Below are 25,135 nucleotides of genomic sequence, written 5' to 3'. Positions count from 1 at the left end.
GTTCCCTTCAGACCCCGTTCACACAGGGGCGACGCTACTTGCTGGGGTGACCTCGGCACGACATGCACGGTCCTCATATCATTGAAGTCAATGCAGGTCGCCTCCAGGTCGCCCCAAAGTAGTACAGGACCCTTTTTCTAAGTCGGAGCGACTTGTGTCGCTCCTATTAGAACGGGTCCTGTGCTAATCTATGGCAGGCGACCCACCGCGACTTGTCAGGCGACCAAGTCGCCTGACAAGTCGCGCTAGTGTGAACCGGGTCTCAATGTGCTTTCCTTACCCTTTCCTTCCAAAGCTTCTAAATATTGACATTTACTGTAGTAGCTACTGTATAGGCCAATTATACATACATACAGTAATTGCTCCCTTAACAATGCAATTTAAAAAAAGTTCAGCAACTCCGCTAAATTATTTTATGAACAATAAATTGTGGGACTATTTATAGTGTAAATGTAGATTGTGCAATGCCACCTTAACCACTTCTGGACCAGAAGGTTTTCCCCCTTAATGACCAGGCAATTTTTTGCGATTCAGCATTGCATTACTTTAACAGAAAATTGGCCGTGCAACACTGTACTGAAATAAAATATATGTCATTTTTTTCCCACAAATAGAGATTTCTTTTGGTGGCATTGATCACCTGTGCAATTTTTATTTTTTGCACTATAAACAAAAAAAGGGGCAACGATTCTGAAAAAAAAAAACAATATTTTTTACATTCCCAAAAAAAAGAAAATTTTCATCATTTTAGGCCAATTTGTATTCTGCTACAGATTTTTGGTTAAAAAAAATTGCAATAGGTGTATCTTGATTGGTTTGCGCAAAGGTTACAAGCTAGAGGAAATTTTTTTTAATTTTTTTTTTTTTTTTACTAGTAATGGCGACAATCTGCAATTTTTAGCGGGACCGTAACATTGCGGCAGACATATCCGACACCTAACTGAAATTTTTGACTCTTTTGGGGGACCAGTGACATTACTACACTACAGTAATCAGTGCTAAAATAATGCACTGTTACTGTACTAATGACACTGTCAGGGAAGGGGTTAACACCAGCTTAAATGTCTCCCTAAGGGGTGCTTTCTAACTGTGTGGGGGATGTATTTACTGAATGAACACAGAGACCTAAATAAGAGAAACACAGGATCCCTGTGCTCATTACTGACAGAACAGCGGTCTGCCGTGTTTACAACGGCAGACCGCCGTTCTGTTTCCACAGGGAGTGATCGCAGGTGCCCGGCGGCAATCACAGCAGCCGGTCCCGCTGATTGGCTCCCCCTGTGGAAAATGGGCATACACGCGTCCCCATTTTCCAGTCCTGCGAAGCGACGTACAGTTATGTTGTTTCGTGGGTCAGAGCCAACCTGCCGCAGTATATGTGCTGCTGGAGGTCGGCAAGTGGTTAAAGAAGATCTAAAAGCAAAACTTTTTTTTTTTTGCATTTTGGATGGTGTTAGTCATGGAAGGCTATATTCCATGTAAGGTTTATTCTTGCCATCTGTGTCCCATTGGGCATATTTCCCTTCACTTCCGGTCTCATAGACATAGGAAGTGAGAAAGTATGAGAAAATCCCTCTAAAGTGAGGGAATCCCTGGTTGTCACTAGGTTCACCAGAACTAGTGTACCCATTGGACGATATCCCCACTATTCCTGATCTGGGGACAGCAAAAAATGTGGGATTTTCTGTTACTTTCACTTTTAATGATAATCGTAAATAGGACAAATAGAAAGGGTAAATCTCCCTAATGGGGCACAGACAACAATATAAACCCGACAGACATTTTACTCCATTCTATCCCAAACTAAAAAAAAAAAAGTTTTACCTTTAGTTACATTTTTACTACAGTTGGAGGGCAGAGATATGTGGCTGAATAGGACCATATACTGTCCATCAGTGCATTTCTGTGGTACGTATGACCAGGTGTTTCTGGTCAGCTGCATTTAGAAGCCTGTTTAACCACTTAAGCCCCGGAAGATTTTACCCCTTCCTGACCAGGGGGTATTTTGCGATTCGGCACTGCGTGACTTTAACGGACAATTGCGCGGTCATGCGACACTCTATCCAAATGAAATTGACACCCTTTTTTTCCCACAAACATAGCTTTCTTTTGGTGGTATTTGATCATGCGCTATAAACAAAAAAAGAGCGACAATTTTGCAAAAAAAAAAAAAAAAATTCACATTTTTTTATATGAAATTCCCCCCCAATAAAATGTAAAAATCAAAATGTTTTAACATTTTAGGCCAATTTGTTTTCTGCTACATATGTTTGGTAAAAAAAAAATCACAATAAGCGTATTTTGATTGGTTTGCGCAAAAGATATTGCGTTTACTAACTAAGGGAAAGATTTTTGTAATTTTTATTGTTTTTTTTTAACGAGTAATGGCGGCGATCTGCGATTTTTTTTTGCGGGGCTGCGACATTGCGGCAAACAGATCGGACCCTTGACTGACATTTTTGACACTTTTGGGGGTACCAGTGACATTACTACAGTAATCAGTGCTATACATATGCACTGTTACTGTAAAAATGACACTGGCAGGGAAGGGGTTAACTTTATTGGAGAAGGAGGGGTTAAGTGTGTCCCTAGGGGCATGCTTCTAACTGTTATGGGATGTGGCTCTTTGTATAACTACAGAGATATACGATCCTGCATAGCAGGACCATATGATCTCTGCACTTACACAAGGGAGAATGACAGGCGGCTTTGCTTACATTAGCCGCCTGCCTTTCTCCCTCTGTAACGGACGATCGCGAGTGACCGGCAGACATCGGGTCCGCCGGTCACACACGTGGGGATCACAGTGAGCGAGCGGGGGCAGGAGCGTGCCTCCGGCGGCGCGTGCTCGCCCCCTATTGTTTTGCAGGCGAGTGACGTACCCATACGTCACTTTGCCTGCACGGGGCTGACCGCTGCAGTATATGTACTTGCGGCGGTCGGCAAGCGGTTAACCTGTTCCAGACCACCCACTGCAGTTTTACTGTCGCAGGCAGCCCCTCCTGCGTGAACTGATGTAGGTCTGTGTCGGTCGTGCGCGGTGCTCGGGGGTGCACAGCGCCCTCCGTCCCCGCGATGGTCTGATTCGGTTCAATGCCAGACTGTCCAGTGCCTGTGTTTTTTAAACACAGGCAGGAAACACAGGCACAGGAAATATTGCTCTCTCCCCTCGTGGAGCCCTTTTTCGGTTCCAGCTTGAGAGTAGGGATGATCGAACGGTTCGGGTCCACCATCGGTTCGGCCCGAACATTGGGTGTTCGAGGTTCGGCCGAATTTAGAACTTTTTGCCCAAAAAGTTCGGAATTCGGCAACCAGAACCGACCAAAATGCAATGCTTCAGGAAATGGGCTTTAAAAGCCAGTGATTGGACCAGAACCATTAGCAAAAGCCAATTGAGGGGGCAGGAGAAAGTTAGGAATGTGATTGGAGTGACTAGGGGGTCCCTAGACCAATCATTAGTGAATACGCCCCCCAGTATATAAGATCGCCCCCGCCAAATTCCTAGTATTCTTGTACGGGACATGGAAGAGAGTGGAATGCTGTTCTGTTCTAATGTGTTACAAAGTGTCATTTATCTATTTTTAGTGTGAGGAAAGGGATATCTAGTGTAGTTAGAGTGCTCCTTTACACTTAAGTTAGCTTCAAAAATTTAGTTTCTGTAGGGAAAGTGTTAAGTGTAAGGGGACCGTAGAGTAGTGTAGGGTTAACTGACAGTGACTGCTATGGAAGGGTGACAAAACCCTTCTATAGCAGGGTGACCGCTATAGAGAAATGATCATTTCTCTGAGTTGCTTCGGGACAGGAATATGGCTTCTCACCAGCCAAGCATTTTTCAAGCTGCAGGGGCTGCCACTGCCAGTGCTTTTTTGAGGACATGTTTGATGTCAGACATGACATCTGAACTTGTGTATAGTGGTGTATATACACACATACATATATTTATATACACACCTAGACATATATAGATGTGATAGTAGCAGAAATATATGCTTGCGCTAATGAAATCATTTACAGGAATATATTTCTGCTACTATCACACCTATATATGGCTAGGTGTCTATATACATATAATTATGTGTGTATATATACCACTATACACAAGTTCAGATGTTTTGCCTGCCTCAAAAGAATCCAAAAAAATGCCAAAAAAACGCTAGCGTCAAAAAAAAATGCCCAGGTGTGTTTTTGCTGGCATTTTTTGCGGGGTTTTGGAGGCAGGCAAAACATCTGAACTTGTGTATAGTGGTGTATATACACACATACATATATTTATATACACACCTAGACATATATAGGTGTGATAGTAGCAGAAATATATGCTTGCGCTAATGAAATCATTTACAGTAATATATTTCTGCTACTATCACACCTATATATGGTTAGGTGTCTATATACATATAATTATGTGTGTGTATATATACCACTTTACACAAGTTCAGATGTTTTGCCTGCCTCAAAAGAACCCCAAAAAATGCCAAAAAAAACGCTAGCGTCAAAAAAAAAAATGCCCAGGTGTGTTTTTGCTGGCATTTTATGGGGGTTTTTGGAGGCAGGCAAAACATCAGAACTTGTGCACAGTACCACTATACACAAGTTCAGATGTTTTTCCTGACTGCAAAGAACCCAAAAAAATGCCTTCTATTAAACCGGCAAGGTGTGAAAACCGAGAAGAGAAGCCAACCCCCTGAGCTGAAAGTGTTCTAATACAAACAATCCTTTTTTTTATGGTTCTGGACATGCTACAGAGCTGAAACTTCACAGGTACACCTTTTAGACCCCCCAGATACGAAATCACACAAACAAAAGTTCTTAAAAATTGTCATTTTTGATAAAAAAGCCAATTATTGAAAAAATTAAAAAAAAAAACGGAAAATTGATATCAAATACTTACCGTAATTTTCCTTTCCTGATGGACTCCATGGCAGCATACGTTCGGATAGGCCCCGCCTCCTCTCCTACCTCATAGGACCCCACTCCCATAAATCTTTGCTCCCTTTCAGCATCAGTGTTCTGTAACTAGCCTACTCAGGAATTGGGAGGGGACTCCTGCTGCCATGGAGTCCATCAGGAAAGGAAAATTACGGTAAGTATTTGATATCAATTTTCCGTTTTCCTGACAGACTCCATGGCAGCATACGTTCGGGAAATAACTCGCTATACACTCCCGGGTGGGAAGATGCTGAACAAAGAAAACTTTAATTGGCACTGTCAACTGACAAGACTTGAACGCCAAAATTAACGGAAGATAAGGCAGCAGGTTCAATACAATAATGGGAAAGGAAGGTATTGACAGATGACCAGGATGCTGCTTTGCAGATCACATCAGGCGCGACGTGTTTGGAAGCTGTAGAAGACGTAGCGACACTTCTTGTAGAGTGAGCTGTAATCGCCTCTGGAGGAGCCAAGCCCTTTGCTCTATACGCCCATTGGATAGCCTGAACGATCCACGCAGCCACTGCTCTAGAAGAGGCACGCATTCCTTTCTTTTTGCCATGGAGAAGAACAAAAAGGAAATCCGATTGGCGGAAGGAGGATGTGGCCTCCAAATATTGACTTAGAGTGTTGCCCATGTCTAGAGGATGGACTGAAGATTCCTCATCAGTTCTGAAGGTGGGAAGGAGTACCTCAGAGTTTTCGTGGAAGACAGAGGTCACTTTTGGATTTGACCCCAGCATAGGGATTAGGACCACTCTGTCTTGAAAGAAGGTCAGAAAAGGCTCTTTGTGACCTAAATTGTGTATCTCAGAGACCCTCTTAGCGGAGGTAATGGCCACCAAAAATGCTGTCTTCAACGTAAGCTCCTTGATTGACATGGAGGCAACATCCTTTGAAGAGAAAAAGTCCAAAACTAATGGAAGATCCCATTTTGGGAATCTCGGCCTTCTCTGAGGCCTGAGCCTGACTGCGCCCTTGAAAAATTGTTGAATCAGATGATGACTTGCCCACTGAATTCCGGTGAAGGCTGAAATGGCAGAGACTTGCACCTGGAGAGAACTAAATGAGAGGGACAGATCCAGACCAGATTGCAAGAAACTTAGAATTTGCTGAATAGTAGGTGTACCTACTGGACCTGACCTCTGGGCTTGATGACTAATGAACCTAGCCCAGATCCTTTCATATACCCTGTTGGTGCTAGCTCTTCTTGAACTCATGAGAGTCGGGATCACCTCTTCTGGACATCCGAGAGCCTCCAACCTCCCCCTCTCAAGAACCAAGCCCTGAGGTGTAGACGCGCAGGGCATGGGTGCAGAGTAGGACCCTGAGATAGAAGGTCCGACCTGAGAGGTAGAGGGATTGGATCCCTGAAGCTGAGAAGGGACAGCAGGGGAAACCAGGGCCTGTTGGGCCAGAAGGGAATTATTGCTACAATTTCTACTTCCTCCATCAGTCTCCGCAGGAATTGGAGTACTATTGGTACTAGTGGAAAAGCATAAGCAGACTGGAAGTTCCATCTGTCCGTGAGGGCATCCACTCCGAAGGCTCGAGGATCTCTGAACCTCGTGTAGTACTTCCGAAGCTTCTTGTTGCGTGGACCCGCAAACAGATCCACTTCTGGCGATATCCCCAGGGACAGGACCCAGTTGAACACCTCCTGATGGAGGGACCACTCGTTGTTGTCTAGTTGGAAACGGGATAGGAAGTCTGCTTCCACATTCAACACTCCCGGAACAAAGACCGCTGAAAGATTGGCCAGATGATGCTGAGCCCATGTCATAATCAGCTCTGTTTCTTGGAGGAGAGACATGCTGCCAGTTCCTCCCTGCCTCTTGACATAAGCCACTGCCGCGGTGTTGTCCATCCTTAGCAGCACTGAGGCCCCTTGCGTTAGATGGTGAAAAGCCTGAAGGGCTTTGAGGGCAGCTCGTAGTTCTAGAATGTTGGACACCACTCCGTGACCGGGAAAGTTCCATCTGCCTTGTGCCACTTCTGACAGACAGTGGGCTCCCCAACCGGTACTGCTGGCATCGGAGGTTATCGTAATCCAGGAAATTGGAGCGATTGAGTGGCAGTTGGTTAGATTCGTACGGCGTAACCACCAGGGAAGGCACCCCTTCATGAATGGGGTCAGGTGAATAACTTGTGACAAGTTCTCCGTCGTCCATTGTTGGAGAAACCCCTTCTGGAAGGGTCTCAATTTCCACATAGCCCACTTCACCATGGGTGAGGTAGCTACGAGCGTCCCTACTACCTTTAGACACTGACGAGCAGTGAGACGGGAGGCAGCGAGAGCGAGAGCCACCCTGCTCTGGACTACTGGAATTTTCTCTTCTGGCAGGGAAATGGTGCACTTCACCGTGTTGAACAGTGCCCCGAGAAACACCAGCGACTGCGTAGGCACCAGATGGCTCTTTTCTAGATTCAGTATCCAGCCGAATTCCTGGAGCGTAGAGATCACCTGCTCCAGATGCAAGAGTAACTGAAGTCTGTCTTGGGACAGAAGGAGGAGATCGTCCAGATAATGATGCAATCTGACACCTCTGGTCCTGATGAGAGCCACAACCGCCAGCAAGGTCTTGGAGAACGTGCGAGGCGAAGTTGAGAGCCCGAAGGGAAGACACGTAAATTGCATGTGAGCATGACCTACAGCAAACCGGAGGAACTGATGGTACTCTTTTGCCACAGGAACGTGGAAGTACGCATCTTTTAGATCTATCGATGCCAGCCAGTCTCCTGGGAGAATCAAATGCTGTATTGTGACTAGGGACTCCATTTTGAATCTTTCTTGATGGATAGATCTGTTGAGATATGTAAGATCTATTACCGGGCGCCAGGTGCCGTTCTTTTTCTGGACGAGGAACAGAGGTGAATAGACATCCCAATCCTCTTTCTGCATCGGGAACTGGCACAACGGCTCGCTGAGCCAGTAAGGTGTCCACATAAGCGAGAAGAACCTTCTTTTTTTCTGCTGAAGGAGGAAGTGAGGTTGCGACAAACCTGGGTTTGGGAACGTTGTCGAACGCCCACGAGTGCCCCTGGGACATGATATTTAAAACCCAGGGATCCTGGATCGAGGCCGCCCAGACATCCCAAAATTGGAGCAGCCTGGCCCCTACCGGGAAGGCCTGGACAGGCCCAACCTCAAAAGGATTTGGTGGCCTCCCGGTCACCAGACGAAGAGCCTTTTGAGCCTTTCTGGAAGGTTGATTGCCTTGACTTCACACCTCTTCCGTAGGACTTGCCTGGTCTGTAGCTGCGCGCTTCCCTGGAACGATTAGTGTTTTGTCTTCTTGGGAAAGAGCGCTTCTGAGCGCCTGGGCGTTTATCCTGAGGGAGGAACCCAGATTTTCCACCCGTGGCCCGAGTTATGGCTGCATCCAATTTGTTCCCAAAGAGGGAAGAACCCTCAAAGGGAATCCGGCACCATGCCTGTTTGGAAGCAGCATCGGCAACCTAAGGACGAAGCCAAAGGGCACGTTTAGCCGTAACAGAAGCCAGCATAACTTGAGCCAAAAGGCGAATGGTGTCTAGAGACGCCTCCCCCAAGAAGCCCGCGGCCATCTTCAGTTCCTGGATTGGGGAGCTCTGGAGTAATTCTTCCGAAACTCCTCCAAGAGTGCCTTCCAGGTCGTTGATCCAGACTTCCATGGCTTTTGAAATCGTAGCCAAAGCCAAAGCTGGCTTACAGGCCATGCCGGCTGAAAGGTATGTTCGTTTAAGGTCAGCATCGATCCTCCTATCCAACGGATCCCTAAATGAGGCTGTATCCTCCATTGGAAGGGTGACATGCTTGACCAAATGCATCACAGCTGCATTCACACTTGGGGAAGATTCTAGCTACTTCACCTTTTCTTGTTTAAATGGATACAACTTCGCCATTTTTGTGGTCAGGGAATTTTTCCTTTCCACTTTGCTCCACTCTTCTGAAATTGTATCTCCCAGCTCCCCTAGAAATGGAAAGTCCAAGTGCTCTTTGCATAGCTGCTTGAAATATTTTCGTTGTTTCGGGGAGGAGACAGCTGGTTCTTCCCATTCAAGGGCTTCTCTCACCGCCTTCACTAGAGGGGAGACAAGGCTGAACTCAAATCCTGAACCGGAGTCATCTGAATCAGATTCGGACTCTGACGGAAGGATAGAAGGATGGCTGGGTTGGGAGGACTCAAAAGGATCCTGAACCAGAAGATCTATTTCCGGAGAGCGGGATGGCCCTGCAGAAGTACTTGGCTTCTGTAACTCAGCTAGAGAGTCTTTGAGGACTCTGCGCACCACCTCCTCAATATGATGGTCCGGCTTCTCCCTTTCACCCGTGGCTTGGGCATAACAGGGTTTACACAGAGAGGAACCATCTGTTACTATGGTACCACATCCCCAGCATTTCTTCCCGTGCAGGTGCTCCGAACGGCCATGATGTGTTGAACCAGAAGATTTGCCATCACGTCCCCTATTATGGGGGGAACTGCGCCTGGACCTAGATGAGGAGTGCCGGTGATGCGACTTTGAACGTCTGTCATCGCTGCGTGCGCTAGGCTGCTGATCAGACCAGGAAGAGCTGGAGAGAGACACATGTGGCGATATATAAGAGAAAAACACACAGACCTCCCCCCCCCTAGATGCCCAGCACATACCTGGTATGAGCGGGCTGGCCACTAGGGGGCGGAGATGCGTCCATGATCGATACAACAGAAGGGGCGAAGAAACTCTTCACAGCTAAATATAAAAGGATACATATTGTGCTAAGCCTTTCCCCAAGCAGAGCCAAAACCGCCAATAAGCCTTTAAAAAAGGATTCTTAGCTTAAGAAATGACAGTCAGAGTCTGGGGGAGGCTGTATGTATGTGCCGACCTTCCTACATGCTCTGACATACTAAGGGCTTTAAATATGCGGCCTCCGATTGCTGCCGCGCATGCGCGAGTGACGTCACGCGTCACTCCTGCGCATGCGCACCGAACCCTGTGACCGGCGGCTACCGCGCATGCGCAGAAGCGCCGCGCAACCCGGAAGCGGCGGCCGCGATCGCGGCCGCGGCGAGACCGGGAGCCGCCGGACAGCTGCTAGCAGGAAAAACAATAAGGCAGACTGCAAAATGGGGAACCCGTCCAAAACACCAAAAAAAAAACAGTGAGTAAAAACAGCTTAACGACACCCTGACACATAGGATTAGCATACAAGCAACAAAGGAAAAGTGAAAATAAAAAAGGAAAGGTCCCATAACAGGGCTTACCACCCTGCCCGAGCAGAGAAGGGTCCCAGAGGCGCACCACCGGACTGTATCTTCGGGCAAAATTAGGCCACCCGCGGCAGCTGGGCTCTCTCGGCCAGACCACAGAGCTCCTGTTGAGGGTCTCTTCTATTGCCCCCTCCATACCCTGCTAATAGCCAGGGCTTAGCGGAGGCTCCACGACCCATTCTGCTTCCAGGTATAGGACTGAAATAGTAGGAACATAACACCGTATGTATGAGGAGGACGAAAAAAGAACACTGATGCTGAAAGGGAGCAAAGATTTATGGGAGTGGGGTCCTATGAGGTAGGAGAGGAGGCGGGGCCTACCCGAACGTATGCTGCCATTGAGTCTGTCAGGAAAAGAGATTTTTTGATTTTTACTTTGGATTTCAGATCTGGGGGGGTCTAAAAAGTGTACATGTGAAGTTTCAGCTCTGTAGCATGTCCAGAACCATAAAAAAAAAAGATTGTTTGTTTTAGAACACTTTCAGCTCAGGGGGTTGGCTTCTCTTCTCGGTTTTCACACCTTGCCGGTTTAAAAGAAGGCATTTTTTTGGGTTCTTTGCAGTCAGGAAAAACATCTGAACTTGTGTATAGTGGTACTGTGCACAAGTTCTGATGTTTTGCCTGCCTCCAAAAACTCCCAAAAAATGCCAGCAAAAACACACCTGGGCATTATTTTTTTGACGCTAGCGTTTTTTTTGGCATTTTTTGGGGTTCTTTTGAGGCAGGCAAGGCAAAACATCTGAACTTGTGTATAGTGGTATATACAGTGGGTACGGAAAGTATTCAGACCCCCTTACATTTTTCACTCTTTGTTATATTGCAGCCATTTACTAAAATCATTTAAGTTCATTCTTCTTCCTCATGAATGTACACATAGCACCCCATACTGACAGAAAAACACAGAATTGTTGACACTGTTGCAGATTTATTAAAAAAGAAAAACTGAAATATCACATGGTCCTAAGTATTCAGACCCTTTGCTCAGTATTTAGTAGAAGCCCCCTTTTGATCTAATACAGCCAGGAGTCTTTTTGGGAAAGATGCAACAAGTCTTTCACACTTGGATTTGGGGATCCTCTGCCATTCCTCCTTGCAGATCCTCTCCAGTTCTGTCAGGTTGGATAATAAACGTTGGTGGACAGCCATTTTTAGGTCTCTCCAGAAATGCTCAATTGGGTTTAAGTCAGGGCTCTGGCTGGGCCATTCAAGAACAGTCACGGAGTTGTTGTGAAGCCACTCCTTCGTTATTTTAGCTGTGTGCTTAGGGTCATTGTCTTGTTGGAAGGTAAACCTTCGGCCCAGTCTGAGGTCCAGAGCAATCTGGAGAAGGTTTTTGTCCAGGATATCCCTGTACTTGGCCGCATTCATCTTTCCCTCGATTGCAACCAGTCGTCCTGTCCCTGCAGCTGAAAAACACCCCCACAGCATGATGCTGCCACCACCATGCTTCACTGTTGGGACTGTATTGGACAGGTGATGAGCAGTGCCTGGTTTTCTCCACACATACCGCTTAGAATTAAGGCCAAAAAGTTCTATTTTGGTCTCATCAGACCAGAAAATCTTATTTCTCACCATCTTGGAGTCCTTCAGGTGTTTTTTAGCAAACTCCATGCGGGCTTTCATGTGTCTTACACTGAGGAGAGGCTTCTGTCGGGCCACTCTGCCATAAAGCCCCGACTGGTGGAGGGCTGCAGTGATGGTTGACTTTCTACAACTTTCTCCCATCTCCTGACTGCATCTCTGGAGCTCAGCCACAGTGATCTTTGGGTTCTTCTTTACCTCTCTCACCAAGGCTCTTCTCCCCCGATAGCTCAGTTTAGCCGGATGGCCAGCTCTAGGAAGGGTTCTGGTCGTCCCAAACGTCTTCCATTTGAGGATTATGGAGGCCACTGTGCTCTTAGGAACCTTAAGTGCAGCAGAAATCTTTTTGTAACCTTGGCCAGATCTGTGCCTTGCCACAATTCTGTCTCGGAGCTCTTCAGGCAGTTCCTTTGACCTCATGATTCTCATTTGCTCTGACATGCATTGTGATCTGGAAGGTCTTATATAGACAGGTGTGTGGCTTTCCTAATCAAGTCCAATCAGTATAATCAAACACAGCTGGACTCAAATGAAGGTGTAGAACCATCTCAAGGATGATCAGAAGAAATGGAAAGCACCTGAGTTAAATATATGAGTGTCACAGCAAAGGGTCTGAATACTTAGGACCATGTGATATTTCAGTTTTTCTTTTTTAATAAATCTGCAACAATGTCAACAATTCTGTGTTTTTCTGTCAGTATGGGGTGCTATGTGTACATTCATGAGGAAGAAGAATGAACTTAAATGATTTTAGCAAATGGCTGCAATATAACAAAGAGTGAAAAATTTAAGGCGGTCTGAATACTTTCCGTACCCACTGTATACACACATAATTATATGTATATAGACACCTAGCCATATATAGGTGTGATAGTAGCAGAAATATATTACTGTAAATGATTTCATTAGCGCAAGCATATATTTCTGCTACTATCACACCTATATATGTCTAGGTGTATATATAAACCCCAAGAAAAGCCAAAAAAAACGCTAGCGTCAAAAACAAAATGCCCAGGTGTGTTTTTGCTGGCATTTTTTGGGGGTTTTTGGAGGCAGGCAAAACATCAGAACTTGTGCACAGTACCACTATACACAAGTTCAGATGTTTTTCCTGACTGCAAAGAACCCAAAAAAATGCCTGCTATTAAACCGGCAAGGTGTGAAAACCGAGAAGAGAAGCCAACCCCCTGAGCTGAAAGTGATCTAATACAAACAATCTTTTTTTTATGGTTCTGGACATGCTACAGAGCTGAAACTTCACATGCACACCTTTTAGACCCCCCAGATACGAAATCCAAAGTAAAAATCAAAAAATCTTTTTTTTTTTTTTAATTTTTCAATAATTGGCTTTTTTTATCAAAAATGACAATTTTTAAGAACTTTTTTTGTGTGATTTTGTGTCTGGGGGGTCTAAAAGGTGTACCTGTGAAGTTTCAGCTCTGTAGCATGTCCAGAACCAGAAAAAAAAGATCATATAGGTGTAAAAGGAGGGTCCCACATCCCTGTTCTACTGAAAAATTATCTTTTTTTTTTTCATGGTTCTGGACATGCTACAGAGCTGAAACTTCACATGTACACTTTTTAGACCCCCCAGATACTAAATCCAAAGTCAAAATCAAAAAATCTCTCTTTTTTTTTTTCAATAATTGGCTTTTTTTATCAAAAATGACAATTTTTAAGAACTTTTTTTTGTGTGATTAATAGTTAATGGGGCATGACCCAGAACCCTAGGGACTTTTTAGGGGCATTTATTGGGTTTTAGGGCTTAAAAATTGTGTTTTTTGATTACCGAAGTTCGGGTCCCATTGATTTCAATGGGGTTCTGAAATCCGGGCCGAACTTTCTGGAAGTTCGGATGTTCTGGCCGAACCGAACTTTTCAAAAGTTCGATCATCCCTACTTGAGAGGAGAGAGCATCTAACTGTGATTATACTAATCACTACACTAACACTACTTCACATATGCACATTTAACCCCCTGATCACCCTCCAGTTAACCCTTTCACTCCGTGTCTTGTGACTTCATTTAGCATTAGAGACCATTTGTTTCTGTCCCAAATAGGTTTTGGGTACCCACAATCCCCCCAATAAAGATTTTACATGCTGATCCCCCCTTTATTGCCCTGTCACAGTGTCACTTTTATAGTGTACATATCTTTTTTCTGATAGCTACATTAGTGTCATAGGTGACATCAGTTAGCGTTAACGCTAGTTAGCATCAATCTAGGATAGCATGAGATCCCTGCCGCATATTAAGTAATATAATTTAACCCTTTGATTGCCAGTGACACACACATACACACACTAAATACCTACATTACTAGTGTAGTGTCTGAACGGATCAATATCTTTGATCTGGTCAGAACTATACCAGCGTCCCCAATAGTTTAGTGTTCCCAAAATGCAGCTTTAGCAGGATCGGCCATGACACCTGCCAGCACCTGCGTTTATCCCATCTGCCCATCCCAAAAGTGCAGTAATCAACAGATTACTGCCACTTACAATGCACAACACACAAAACCGCAGCATTAGCAGATTCCTTCCTAACCTCTGCTAGCACTAGCAGTTATTTTTTTTGTAGCGAACAGTCCTCAACAACCAAGTGCTTTTTACCCGTGAGTCACACTAGGTACCTGTAAATTTATTGGCTAAAATGTCAAGTCAGAGGTACTCTAGTGAAGAAGCCTACTGGATACTGAGCATGACAGATGAGAGCGATGGGGAAGCCTCACTGTCAGAATCAGGTTTAGTATACGAACCTGTAGACAGCAGCAAAAGATAGCTCTGATGAAGTAATGGTCCCTGCTATAGTTAGGCGTACCCAACCCCGTTCTTTTGTTGCTGAGGTGCAGCAATCGCAGGGTTCTCGTAAGCAGCAGAGTGACGGTACTAATGCCACTCAACCTTTCTGTGAACTGGCAAGCACCAGCGGCCTAGTACACCTTGGTCGTAGTCAAACCAGCACTGCAGTATCACTTGGTGTCATGGCGAGTCCTATAAGTGCAGTTCAAGCTGGTGTGGTGGCTAGAACAAGTAGTGTCCCACAGCCACCAAGAATTCGAAGAGCCCATAGTGTCCTTCCTGATGGGCTGGCAAATCTTATTTGGGAGCCCACCACTTCTGCAGCGCCCGTACTTCCCCCATTTACTGGCTAACCCACGATTCAGGTGGAAACAGACAATTTTACTTCCCTTGACTTTTAAGAGCTGTTTTTCACAGAAGATCTGTACAGATCTATTGTGAACCAAAGCAATTTATATGCTGATCAATTCATCGCTGCACATCCAAATTTGTCCCTTGCCAGAGAATTTGAATGGAAACATATCACTGTTTCCGAATTTAAAACCTTTCTGGGCCTATCCCTCCCCATGGGCATTACTAAAAAGAGTAGAGCAGTCATATTAGCCCACTGACCCAATTCACCATTTGCCCGTATTCTCTGCTGCCATGGCCAGGACGAGATACGAGCAAATCCTGTGGTTCATGCACTTCAGTGACAATGTACTCTGTCGTCCTCGGGGCGCCACAAAATCCGGCCCCTCATAAACCACTTCAATCAGAAGTTTGCAGTCTTGTATACACCCCAACAAGCTGTCTGCATTGAAGAGTCCCAGATTTAGTCTTCTGGCCACCAACAGTTTCTCCCCAGCAAGCGTGCCAGATACAGGGTCAAGATGTATAAGCTCTGTGACAGGCAACAGGTTATAAATGTAGTTTCCGTGTTTACGAGGGGAAAGATAGCACTGTGGAGCCCCCCAACTGCCCAGACAACATAAGCAGCAACGGCAAGGTTGTTTGGGACTTGGTGTCACCCTTATTTGGAAAGGGGTACCATTTATATGTTGACAACTTCTATACAAGCGTGGCACTTTTTAGTCACCTTTCTGAATTTGCAATTGGCGCATGTGGCACCGTGCGATCTTATCACTGGGGCTTCCCCCAACAGCTTGTAGATACCTGACTTAGATGGGGGGGGAGAGAGCCTGCTTGAGGTCTAACAGATTGCTTGCAGTTATGTGGAAGGGCACACGGAATGTTTTTGTTCTGTCCTCCATTCACGCAGACACGACCGTACAAATTCCAATGGCGACTGGTGTTGTTGAGAAGCCCCTCTGTGTCCACTAATACAACCTTAACATGGGAGGGGTGGACTTCAATGATCAGATGATGGCGCCACACTTAATTGCCAGTAAGGCCAGACGCTGGTACAAAAAAGTGTCTGTACTCTTATTTAATTGTCTCTGCTGAATGCTTATGTGCTTTACAAAGCGTCAGGACGAAGTGGATCCTTCTTACAATTCCAGGAAGAGATCATTATAGCCTTTCTGTATCCATGATGTGCTGTGGCCCAAATTCACAATCCATATGCAGTGAGTTGGTGGCATGAGAGGCATTTTCCCGAGTACCCCTACCCAAAGAGCACCCCAAAGAAGATGTTGTGTCTGTCGAAAGCGTGGATATAGGCGTGACACCCACTTTTTTGTCCCTTCTGTCCTAGCCAACCTGGTCTCTGCATTGGGGCTGTTTCCGTCGCTACCACATGCTAGTGGAATATTAGTATAGGGTACATTACGGCACAGTCTAGGGCACACTTACATAGGGTCTAGAAAGATGTTAGATGGCGATCGCATTTTGAGAGACTCTAACCTGCAACATTTTAAAGTTATAAAAAAGCCAAAAATAGTTGTCATTTTATTGAGTTAATTTTCTGTTCTTACTCTACTTTTCTACTCTTTCTACTTTTACTGTACTTTATAATATAGTGTTACACTGTAATGTTTTATTGTTACTGTTTTTCATTGTTAACCATTTTTTACTTTTCAGATACCAACATTCTATGCTATTATAATGCAATGTTTTGTTTTTACTGTTTTATTGTTAACCTTTGTTTGCCTTGCAGGTACGCCCTTCAGCTGCCACACTGATTTATATATTCTGAAAGCAACAGCGTTTGCTCTCAGCATATATGGAAATCTACGATGGCAGCACTGTAGGAGGGGATTTCACCACTGCAATTAAAAAAAAAGAGCATATCTGGTGAAGCATAGGGGATGGGGTGACACAGAAGGAGGATTTCCCCTGTGCTTCGTCATATATTTTTTGAACACTTTTCTTGGCAATGATTTCTTCATCCACATTGATCGATGTGAATAGATGAATCTGCTATGTTCTTTCTCAACCCATGGGCTGCATGAAAAAAAAAGAATATTGCACGTATGCCCATCATTAGAAGTGGGTGGATATTGAAAGGTCTAATGGTGCACATACCACACATTTTCTGGCAGAGATTTCTTCATCTACATCAATCAATGTGAATGGAGGAATCTGTTAGGTTCTCTTTTTTCGTTCAGCCCACAGGCTGCATGAAAAAAAAAAGAACCCTACAATATATGCCCAACAAGGACTAGCAACGTACTGGTACATCACTGGACTTTGAGTGGTCATATCAGGATGATTGATGCCTGTAGATTTAGGCATCATCTTGGTATTGTTTTTTACAGCCAGCGATCAGCTTACATGTAAAAGGGTTCCTAGTGAATAATTAGCCACTAGACTGCTTTTATAAGCAGTGGGAGGGGACTCCCCCCTCCCGCCGCCTTCCAAAGATTTCTCTGGCTCTACTGTCCCACCGGGTAACCCAAGACTGCAGCCAGTGGTTCCGTTATCTGACCATAGAACTGATTGGAGGCGAGAATGGCTCCAATCATCTCTATGGCCGAAGATACCGGAAGCTACGAGCATTTCATGACTTTAGTTTCGCCAGTTATAAACAACGCCATTAGGAAATTGGAAAAGCATCTTATCACACCAATCTTGGTGTGGTCAGATGCTTTAGGGGCAGAGGAGAGATCTAGAGTCTAATAGACCCCAATTAAAAAAAAAAAAAAGAGTAGCTGTCACTACTTGCTATAATAGTGGATATATAAATTCCCTGTGATAACAATAAAAATGATTTAGCAAAAAAAAAAAAAATAAAATGACAGGGAAGGTGTCAAAATAACATAAAAAAGCAAAATAAATAATAATAAAAAAAAAAATTCAAGCACGCCTGTCCCCCCGTGTTTGCACGCAAAGGCGCATGCAAGCGTCGGTCTAGTGTAATATGTAAACAGAAATTGCAGCATGCATGTGAAGTATCGCCACAAACATCAGGTCGAGGGCAGTAATTCTTGCAGTAGACCTCCTCTGTAAGTCCAAAGTGGTAACCTGTAAAGACTTTTAAAGGCTTTTAAAAATGTATGAAGTTTGTTGCCGCTGCAAATTTAAAGCATGTCATGTTTGGTATCGATGTACTCGTCATAAGATCATCTTTTACATTTTACCAAACAATTAGGACATATTTAGTGTATTTGTGCATTCAATTTAAAAAAAGTTTGTTTTTTTTTTGCAAAAATTGCGTTTGGAAAATCTGTGCACAAATACTGTGTGATAAAAAAAATTGCAACACCCACCATTTTGTTCTGTAGGGCCTCTGCTTTAAAAAAAAATATATAATGTTTGGGGGTTCAAAGTAATTTTCCAGTAAAAGAAAATATATTTTTTAATGTGAACAAAAAGTCACAGAAAAAGGCTTGGTCTTCAAATGGTTAGAAGAGTGGGTGATGTGTGGCATAAGCTTCTAAGATTGAGCATTAAAGGCCAGGACAGTTCAAACACCTCCCAAATGACTCCTTTTTGGAAAGTAGATACCCCAAGCTATTTGCTGAGAGGCATGTTGAGTCCATGGAGTATTTTATATTTTGCCACAAGTTTTGGGAAAATGACAATTTGTTTTTTTTTTGTTTTTGTTTTTTAAACAAAGTTGTCAAAAAATTATATATCGCTCACACATGCCATGGGTATATGTGAAATAACACCCAAAAATACCTTATGCTGCTTCTCCTGAGTACAGGGATACCACATGTTTGAGACTTTTTGGGAGCCTATCTTTGTACGGGACCCCGAAATACACTCACCACCTTCAGGTTTTCTAAGGGCATAAATTGCTTATTTTACTTTCTCACTACCTATCACAGTTTTGGAGGCCCTGAAATCTCAAGATAGCACAACCCCCCCCCCCCCCCCCCAATGACCCCATTTTGGAAAGTAGACACTCCTAGCTATTTGCTGAGAGGCATAGTGAGTCCATGGAATATTTTATGACACCTAAAAATACATTCTTCTGCTTACACTCTTCTGCTTTTCCTGAGTACGGAGATACCACATGTGTGAGACTTTTTTTTTGTTTTTTTAAACAAAGTTGTCACTAAATGATATGTTGCTCACACATGCCATGGCTATATGTAAAATGACAAAATGACAACCCAAAATACATTCTGCTGTTTCTCCTGAGTACGGAGATACCACATGTGTGAGACTTTTTAGCAGTATAGCCGCATACAGGACCCCAAAATCCAATTACCACCTTCAGGCTTTCTAAGGGCGTAAATTGTTGATTTCACCCCCCACTACCTATCACAGTTTTGGAGGCCATAAAATGCCAAGAAAGCAGAACCCCCAAAATTACTTTTAATTTATTACTATTGCAGGGAATTTTGAACCTTACAAATGTACTTTCATTAGAAAAAACATCAAACAATTTCCTAAATAAGCAATTCTTGGGGGGGTGGAGCTAGCTGCGGAGCGGGATGGTTGTGTGATGAGCTCCGTCAATTCAGGGGACAAAGCGGCACCCAGCTAATCACTAGTGACTTCACAATAAGCCATCCTGCTTACATTACCTCCCTTGAACCTGGGAGACCCAAAACTGCCATGTCCAGGAAAAGGAAGGAGGCAGGAAAGCTTCAAAAGCTAACGGGATTTTTTCAGCAGCAGCAGCGTGGGGAAGGGCAAGATGGCGCTGGAGGCACTTCCCTCTCTGTATCCAGAATGGACTCAGCAGCTCTGGGAAACAAACAGCAAGGCCTGCAGAACGTGAGTAATTCACCTTCCAGCTATACTTCAGGCAATTCTACCCCTCTCTCTGGCAGCCCAGTTAAGTCAAGGTTTAAGCAGAACAAACAACCCACCTCCATTAATAATAGCCTCAGCGCTGATTCAGGGGAGGATACTAGAGACTTGCCAGACTCCATTGAAGAGTTTCCCACTAATAACTAGCCGGTTCTGGATACAGTTATGAAAGCTATGTTAATGACACTGCAAAGCTCTCTGCAGGCTGATCTGATGTCATGTATGCATAGATTTGACAAGGATTTGAAAAGTGTGGAAAGCAGGGTAGATCACATTTAATGTAAAATGGAAGAATTCGCTACCACTAAAAATGCTTTAGTAGATGAGTCGGAAGGGAAGGAGGAGGAGATGGACTGGGTCAAAGCCAAAATTGCGGATACTGAAGATAGGTCTAGATGGAATAACATGAAAATCGGAGGGATTCCTGAATCTATCTCCCAAGCTGACCTGTACAAATACGTTACCTCCATGTTTAGAGAAATACTTCCGGAGGCAACAGACCTGGATGTTATTGTTGATAGGGTGCATCGTCTCCCGAAGCCTTCACACCTCTCAGACCAGGTTCCCAGGGAAGTAATTCTCTGCATGCATTTTTTACACATCAAAGAGAAACTAATGTCTGCAATGCACAAAAAGGAGGGCATACCTCCATAGTACATAGTGCTGCAATTCTACACGGATTTGTCCCAAAATGCCTTGATGAAGAGGAGGAATCTCAGCACCTTCGCTAAAGCGTTGAGGAACCATAATATCACCTAAAAATGGGGTTACCCTATACAAATCATAATCACAAAAGATGGCCGCAACCACACTATAGACTCACTGGATAGGGGCATTTCCCTGCTGAAAACTTGGCAGATAATCAGAAGAAGGGTCACCCTCCTCAGTGTCAGGAAAGGCTAACCATGTAGAGCAAGAGTGGAAAACAGTGACAAACAAAAATTCACGGAAACATTCTTAAACATGAAGTGAGATACGGCACTATCTAGATCCCCTGGATAGAGGGACTTTGGCTTTGACTTTAGCTTCACATACCCCCATTACAGCTTGAGCAGTGGCTGTTCATTCTGGTTCAAACTGTTCATTCTGGTTCTGCTGGTTGTATAACTGGAAAACTTTATTATGTTTGTATCACTTTTTTTTGTGTTTTCTCTGAGTACTCTGAAGTAACACCGATGAACCAATCTCCTGTCACGAATTGAAAATTACTGCATCTAATGAGGAAATCTGAAAAAATGGACACTTACTGCTCTGACCACCTGAGGGCACCTGAAGGCCACAGTGAGTAAATGCACAACATTTCCACCTGCAGGAACTCCTACCACACAACTATGGACTTAACGTTTCTATCCATAAAATCTAACGGTCTTAATCACCCAGTGTAGAGAAAATCTTTGTGGCAGGAGGCACTGAAGTTCAGATGCATAGTATTATGTGTGCAGGAAACACATTTTAGCAGCACAGTACCGCCTAAATGCACACATAGGAAGTTCTCCCATGTTTTTTCGGCTAATGCGGACTCAAAAACAAAGGGACTGCTAATAGCCATAAAGGACACGGTTAATTTCACTCTACGTAAAGAAATCACAGACCCTCAGGGAAGGTTTCTGACTTATTTGGGATATCAACTTCAAGACTTTTACACTAGTAAATGTTAACAGCCGTCAGATACGTTTCTTCAACAAAACTATGAAGACTATTCGTAAATATCACCAGGGGAACCTAATACTGTGCGGGGACTTTAACATCACCCCTGGTCCATCAATAGACTCTACTTCGATGAGAACACATAGAACACCAGCACTCCAATGCCACATTCACCTTCATGATCTTCATGATGTGTGGCACTGTTTCTATGCAGGAGAAAAAGATTTCACTTTTTTTCTAACCCCCATAGATCATACACACAAATTTACCTTTTCTTACTTGATAGATGGCTACTAGACAAAACTATACCAATTAACTCCATTATGTGTTCTGACCACACGTCAGTTCTATTGACTATCTGAGACTCTCTTTCCACTCAAACCACTCCTAAATGGAGAGTCAATCCTCATTTATTGCAACAACTAGAAACAAAAACCGAACTGGATAGACATTTGGTTGAATTCTTTGAGCTCAACGAATCCTCTGTGGAGGATCCCTTTATGTTATGGTGTGCCCACAAAGCATTTATGAGGGGCTTATTCATTAAACTGGGGGCTAGAGCTAAGAGGCAGCGGCCAACACATATGGATACACTACTCACAGAAATTGATAGTACTGATGACCTAAATAGTCAGAATCCATCGCCTGACCTATCTCGAAAACTTTCATCCCTGCGTAATGAACTGCGCTCCCTTCTCATGGCTGGTTTTGAAAAGACAAATAGAAGGTTGAAAAGACTAAAGTCCAATTTCTCCACCACCCTACCACAAATTTTGAACTATCCCACCCCCAAGACATTGCTGATGCTTTCAGCAAATATTATGGCTCGCTATACAATTTAGAAGGTGACCCTAATACTGATCAGCCCAACTTATTTAAAATCATGGAATTCTTGCGAGGAATGAAACTTCCTCAGTTATCTCAAGATCAATTAAGCGCACTCAATACCCCATTTACATCCTTGGAAGTACAGCAGGCTATAGCCTCCTTACCAAACAATAAATCTCTTGGGCCAGATGGTTACACAGGAGAATATTACAATACCTTTACAGACTCTAGCACAACACTACTACTTATTAGCAAGCCCACATGTAAAGGGAGATGGAAATAACCTGTCCCTCATGATTAGAGCCACAAAGTATAGTTGGCAGACGTCACTGAAATCCTCTTTCAATGACAACACTCTCTCAACAATACATATGCCTATTTTAGAGGTTCCTCACCTTGACATATCCTTGAGTGGCATTCCAGGGGAGTTGCAACATTAGATGACCTCATGGTAGGTCCAGCAGTTAAAACATTTAGAGCCCTACAATTGGAATTCAAAATTCCTTCAAGGGAACAATACACATACTTGCAGCTTGCACACCTTATACATGCAACAAAATCTCTTAGCGTTTCCCTCCCTTGGGAATTAATACAATATCTAACTTCTCCCACCATGAGTATCAAAGGCATATCGGTCTTTTATAATACATTTTTTATATTTTTTTATAATGAATGACAAAAATAGCTTCACTGAGTTACCACCAATCCTAGCTTGGGAAAAAGAAATAGGCTCAACTTACACCGCACAACAATGGCAAAAAGCATTGGGTGCAACTTATCCAGCTTCTAAATGCATAAATATGTGGGAACTTACACAAAAATACTGTTAAGATGGTATCTAACCCCTTCAGATTATCAACATTTTTGTCCCAAGCATCCCCCCCCCCCCCTATGTTGGAGAGGGCGTGGCGGTATTGGTACTCTCTACCACATACTATGGGCTTGCCCGAAATTTAGGTCTCTATGGGCGGATGTATTCAGTTTGATCAACAAAATCTACAGTCTGACAATTCCCGTGACCCCAGACATAGCCTTATTTTCTTTAGGTCCCCATGAAGTCTCGCCTGGGATAAGAGGACCTATCATACATGTCCTATTAGCAACAAAATTGACAATGACTAGGAACAGGAGAAATCCGCTCCCACCCTCTATTCAGGAAATTATACAATTGATTAAATTTCAGGCATCCTATAAAATCCCATTTGCTTCATTAACGGGTAGATACGGTATAGTTAGTTCCTCCTGGACCAAATGTTTTGAATGGCACAAACAGGCTAAGATGTCTTAAAAATATACACGGTTGAAGTTGTTAAGTTTAACACCAAAGATTGTTAATGAGTACTCGTTTGATTTAAAAACTGTCTTTTATTTTGTGTTATATTTATGTTTTGAGTTTAGTCTCATTATCAGTTCTATCAAATCACAAAAGTGAGTCGGCGCTGGTGGGAAACAATCTCAGAAGGGGCTCAAAAGTGACTTCCCTATTCGTATACGTGTAGTACAATCTTCTTCTGATAAAATATGATGGGAATTATCATGTACACAATTCTATAAAAATTGTGAGAATATATAAAAACTGCTAAAATGACAAAGTAAATCCGAAGCAATAATGGCCAAATAGTGAAGTATATAAGGACTCACTTTTATTGGTAAAATCAGGGGAAACAGGAACACTCACATTTAATGCATTTAATGCAGATAACAGATCCCTTGATAAAGTCACGTGATCTGTGACGCAACTAGTCGGGAGGCATCGGGTGACATCGACTCCCGGTTTTTCGGCCGTGGCCGGAAGTACCCAGAGGAACCAACACCGCAAGAGTGCGGCTAGCTGGATCGTTGTGCCCCATTTTATCTGCATTAAATGTGAGTGTTCCTGTTTCCCCTGATTTTACCAATAAAAGTGAGTCCTTATATGCTTCACTATTTGGGCATTATTGCTTCTTTTTCCGGATTATACTGGTACCGCACAAGTAAAAGTGGGATTGACAATTATCGAATGAAAAGTGGAGGTTGGAGCCACCGGAGAAGCCCAGTATCCAAAAGCTAGATACCAGCATAAAGCGCCCTAAAAGGTGCAGTGAGGTAAGCGGCCACTGCTTCTATACCTACACGGCTCACTTCGGATCACATTACTGGATGTTCACAAGTTTCCTCAGAAATCCACCAATTGTCACTTTATTATATGTGCACGAATGAACTTTCTATTTTCTTCACTGCACCAACTTTAATTGCACCAGCTGTTTTATCACACATGGACTGCTAATTGCACTATATCTATCTAATTGATTTATCTATGTCCATACATTGATTTATTTATGTCCATATATTTATTGATCACCACACTAGGTTGTTTTATTTCACTTGAAGTATTTTTGCAATTCACCTGTATTTTTTATCATTTTCTATGCAATATGGATTTTATGATTTGAATGCACTGATGGATATTTATTAATATTATATTTAATTATTTATTTATTCACCCAGAAATGAATGGTTATCACATTAGTATATATTGGAGTTATTATCTGATTGTGATATCAGATCATCTTAAACTACTTTATAGTGACCACCTATTACTGCGATTACTATCGCTTGATACTGTGATTTGGCGTTGTATGCCTGTGAGTAGAAGCTGGATATATATAGCATAAGTTACTGTAGAATCCCCTTACTAAAGATCTATACATTATCTGGCCTTGTTTTAGGATTTGGATATGTACATGGTCTAGGATTTAGACATATATTTAAGCAGCTCCTTGTATATGTTGTATGATTCGGATACAGACTTGTCATGATTCGGATTTTACTACTATTGATCTATTCACCATTGGATTTAGGATTTGGATACATACCTTTTTATCACTTTTATCAGAAATATTTCTGTTGGTATAGATACGTATGTATATGTTGTATGATTCGGATACATACTTGTCACGATTCAGATTTTACTATTATTTATCT

This window comes from Pelophylax lessonae (assembly GCF_965119305.1).
Source record: "Pelophylax lessonae genome assembly, chromosome: 3".
Classification (NCBI taxonomy): Eukaryota; Metazoa; Chordata; class Amphibia; order Anura; family Ranidae; genus Pelophylax; species Pelophylax lessonae.
The sequence above is the reverse complement of the archived record's forward strand: the minus strand, read 5'-3'. Positions refer to the sequence as shown.